At 39.1% G+C, this 4,591-nt stretch overlaps 1 long non-coding RNA gene across 1 annotated transcript; it reads left to right on the top strand.

The window, feature by feature from the left end:
* Positions 1-414: 414 nt before the first annotated feature.
* LOC127317781 (uncharacterized) lies at positions 415-2,201 on the top strand. Its single transcript, XR_007861460.2, has 3 exons — positions 415-811; positions 917-1,329; positions 1,472-2,201. It is a non-coding gene; the product is annotated as an uncharacterized lncRNA (long non-coding RNA).
* Positions 2,202-4,591: the final 2,390 nt, after the last annotated feature.

Raw genomic sequence — 4,591 nt, 5'->3', positions numbered from 1 at the left:
AAAGCACATAAGATGTGATGGAATAAAAATATAGTTTCAGGGGAGGAACCTGATAATGTTGTCAATGAAGAAGGGGATGCCTTGGGCATCCCCAAGCTTAGACGCTTGAGTCTTCTTGATATATGCAGGGGTGAACCACCGGGGCATCCCCAAGCTTAGAGCTTTCACTCTCCTTGATCATGTTGCATCATACTCCTCTCTTGATCCTTGAAAACTTCCTCCACACCAAACTTAGAACAACTCATTAGAGGGTTAGTGACAATAAAAATTAACATGTTCAGAGGTGACACAATCATTCTTAACACTTCTGGACATTGCATAAAGCTACTGGACATTAGTGGATCAAAGAAATTCATCCAACATAGCAAAAGAGGCAATCTCTACTACTTAAAAAGTAGGAGAGTGTTCCGTCGTCAAACCAGTCAGGTGGTACGTCGTTGGCTTCGTCGCGCATTCTATCGTCCGTCCCCCCTCGACGATTTTTTTTGGGCGTGAATTTCGCTCGGGGATTAACTACAAGCGCATGGTTTTTTCTCGCCGTACGTTCCGCTCCCCTTCTTCTAGATTTGTTGCCTGAATCTCCCCCACAACCAGCTGCCGACTATCGCCATCGCCCGCTGGATTTCCCGCCTGAATCTCTTCGGCTGTCGCCGCGCGCCTCTACCTCTTCCTCGCCTAAGAGCTCGTCCCCGACGTCGTCCGGCTCTCGGCCCTTCAGGCCGACACCATCAACAACTGCTCCGGGGATAGGACTCTGCTCTGGGCCTAGACTGGGCAGTTCGGCGCCTCCGATCTCGCCTGGACCAACTGGGTAGGCACAATCACACTCTTCACCTCTTTTTCTCCTCCCAGAAGGCCTCACGCTCCAGATCGGCGGAAGCCGGATTTCCACATCTTCCTCATCTCCTGTATGCAGGCACGTCGAGATCTAAAGGTGCATCGCCGCTGATGGGTTATGGGCTGATGGTAGAGTCGATGGTGTAGGTGTACACGGGGATGACGGCAATTACAGATCGGCTTTGGTTTGTATGACACGGAATAGCAACTTATGATGCCTATGCAATGTGCTGGGCTTCCGTATAATGTTCTGGATGATGCAGTCTTTTAATCATCCATTGTCCCCTGTCATGGATTCTTCTCTATTTGACAACTTCTGGAAATTGATCACGGCAACCAAGACAATGATGACATACCTCCAATAATTTCCATTGACCTCGATGTTATCCTTTGAAGCATCTGTGGAAACATACTGTACTGGTTTTTATAACTGATTTGGCGCCACCAGCTACTCCCGCCGCAACGCTGTTTGCCCCACCCTCTTGTGTTTTGGTAAGAGTTTGATGATCTCTTCAGAAAGGTCATCTTTCTCCTGGAGAAAAGAACATTTCACATTTTTTTCACTCAAAAAGCATGCTAGGAGGTGGGAGCTGCAGTTATTGACTTAATATACTGGTTTGGTTTACCTGTGTAGGGTCATCATCTGAGTATTTTTTCGGGCGAAGTGGCTTTGATACTTCTAGGTGGTTTCTCCTTTCTCCCCTCATGCAAGGCTGCTTCACTATAGAAAACTCTGAGAAAGAATTGGATAAACAATCTAGCTGGTACTTAGGAATAGTAGTTGGCCCTGATCTTATCAACACAACTTGATGAATAATTTCATCTCCGTCCGTGTATAAGGTAGAATTAAACCATATGGTCACAGTAGGCAGTAGGTAGTATGTATATCCTAGATAAGAAGTAAATACCATCCTTGTGCCATTCATCAGCTTATCAATAACTATTGACTTCTATGTTGATTAAGGTTCCTCCATGTGTTCTATTTTACTTCCAAAGAGAAGCCTAAACAAAATAATTTTCAGTTGAGAAGTACCGCACTCAGTGTAATAGAATAAATCTTTATTTAACATTTGTAATATTTTGTTCCTGTGTTCCGGTTTTACTCTTGTTAGATTGATAAGACAATCAACAATAAAATGTTCAGGGGATTTTGAGCCATTTGTGCATGTGGGCATGTATGCAAAGTCATAAATGCAGCAATGCCATGTAAATTATCCATATTGAGTTTTCTTTGAAATGATTCCTTTCTTTAAGATCATATGTGTTACTCTAGCAACTGAGAATGTAGATTACAGTCAACAGATTTCTTTACCATTCTACCTAACTATAATCTAATTTAGCCAAGCACACACGTTGATTTAGATTGTTTCGTTTCAAAGAAAGTTCATGATCATCTTCTTTTGCCTGTTTCATGCACTTCGAACCATTGGGTTCTAGGAATCTAAAAGAATCCAGTATTATTTGAACTTCATCATATGAAATTTTCTCCAACTGTTTTAGCTTTGCGCAATTAGCCCCCATCGAGAATTTGTCGCATCATGCTTCTGTAATTCACTTAGGATATTCATTACCTTCTGCCCTGTATCTTTAGGCTCGTTGTCAGTCACTATATATGGACCCGGAGGATTCCAGCAGACTGTGAAAAGTACAAGAAAACACAAGTTTCAGTGGAAAGGGTTCTTCCTTTTGTGGTTTTGATAAGGTTGTACCGGAAATAATTTCAGAAGTAGAGGTGGCATGGCAACTGTAAATTTTTTATGTTTTTATTTTGCGACGAAAATGGTATGTGTCTAATTTCAGTATAGTTTTTTTGTATACAATGGTGGATAGCTCAGTGCTTCCTGCGGTTGATTAGTTATTATAATAGTAATCTAAACAAGTGGAAACTTACACCTGAGCATCATATTCACACATTACAAGCTGGTAATGTACCTTTTCTTATTGGGTCCCAATTGTAATGTTTAGTTTCATGGATCCTTCTATTGATTAACTTATGAAACAATTTAATGTTAGACTGTTCTACAATGGTGAAGAACTAAAGATACATAAGGCACCTACATGGTCACAGCTTTAGATTGGATCACTTGAATGTAACCGAATGATAATGATAGGTGCTTTCAGTAAAATAAGTTGTACGCAAAACAGATATAAATACTTTTGTGGACTGTTTAAATGTTAATAATCTTGATGTCGCTGTACAATCAAAATACATCACAAAGGCTAGAGTTATCATGGCAATCAAATATTAGAGTACCAATAAGTTTTAAGTGTTTGGCTAAACCAAACTGAATCAAGCTTCTCTCCCTTATGGTTGTGCCAAATAATTACTTTTCTATTATTTAAGATGGTATGTGTTATAGGAAGTCAACGTTGAGGTCTATATTTTTGGTTTCCTCAACAAATATTTATAGATATGTAACTGAATGAACTCAGATGATATATTTCCAGGACCGGATATTGGAAATTCCTCTCAAGGAGAGGTATTTTTACTGTGTGGGGATAGCAAAGGAACACGCCTTGCACTTAATGGCTGAGGGGGTGGAAGCAGCAAAAGAAACATGTTGTAAATAAACTCATGTTGCACTTTATGCATTTGGTATCTAAGGTTTTATAATGAAAAATAGAGTGTGGTTCACTATTGAGCTTTGGAAATGAGATACTATGATCAGTTCTAACTTTTGACACTTGTGATGTCCACTTGAAATTAAAACCCAACACGAAACATGCTTATCAGTGCAAAAAAGGTGGATTTTCAAGCGCATTATATTCACATGTGGATGTGAAACAAAATTTGAAGACCCGTGCAAAGCACGGGCACTCAACTAGTGCGAAATAAAAGGCAGAATCTATCAAAACAGAACAGTTCGTATTGACGAATTTTATCGAGGCACCAGACTTGCTCAAATGAAAATGCTCAAATTGAATGAAAGTTGCGTACATATCTGAGGATCATGCACGTAAATTGGCATAATTATCTGAGTTACCTACATAGAATTTAGCCCAGATTCGTGACAGCAAAGAAATCTGAAACTGCGCAGTAATCCAAATCTAGTATGAACTTTACTATCAACGACTTTACTTAGCACAACAAAACACTAAACTAAGATAAGGAGAGGTTGCTACAGTAGTAAACAACTTCCAAGACACAAAATAAAAACAAAGTACTGTAGCAAAATAAACACATGGGTTATCTCCCAAGAAGTTCTTTCTTTATAGCCATTAAGATGGGCTCAGCAGTTTTTAATTATGCACTCGCAAGAAATAGTATTTGAAGCAAAAGAGAGCATCAAGAGGAAAATTCAAAACACATTTAATTCTAACATGCTTCCTATGCATAGGAATCTTGTAAATAAACAAGTTCATGAATAGCAAAGTAACAAGCATAGGAAGATAAAACAAGTGTAGCTTCAAAAATTTCAGCACATAGAGAGGTGTTTTAGTAACATGAAAATTTCTACAACCATATTTTCCTCTCTCATAATAACTTTCAGTAGCAACATGAGCAAACTCAACAATATAACTATCACATAAAGCATTCTTATCATGAGTCTCATGCATAAAATTATTACTCTCCACATAAGCATAATCAATTTTATTAGTTGTAGTGGGAGCAAATTCAACAAAGTGGCTATCATCAAATATAGGAGGCATATTGTAATCATAAAAGAAAATTTTCTCCTCAATGCTTGGGGGACTAAAAAGATCATGCTCATCAAAGCCAGCTTCCCCAAGCTTAGAATTTTCCATAGCATTA

Source organism: Lolium perenne, chromosome 7, assembly GCF_019359855.2.
Source record: "Lolium perenne isolate Kyuss_39 chromosome 7, Kyuss_2.0, whole genome shotgun sequence".
NCBI classification, from domain to species: Eukaryota; Viridiplantae; Streptophyta; class Magnoliopsida; order Poales; family Poaceae; genus Lolium; species Lolium perenne.
The sequence above is the reverse complement of the archived record's forward strand: the minus strand, read 5'-3'. Positions and strand labels throughout refer to the sequence as shown.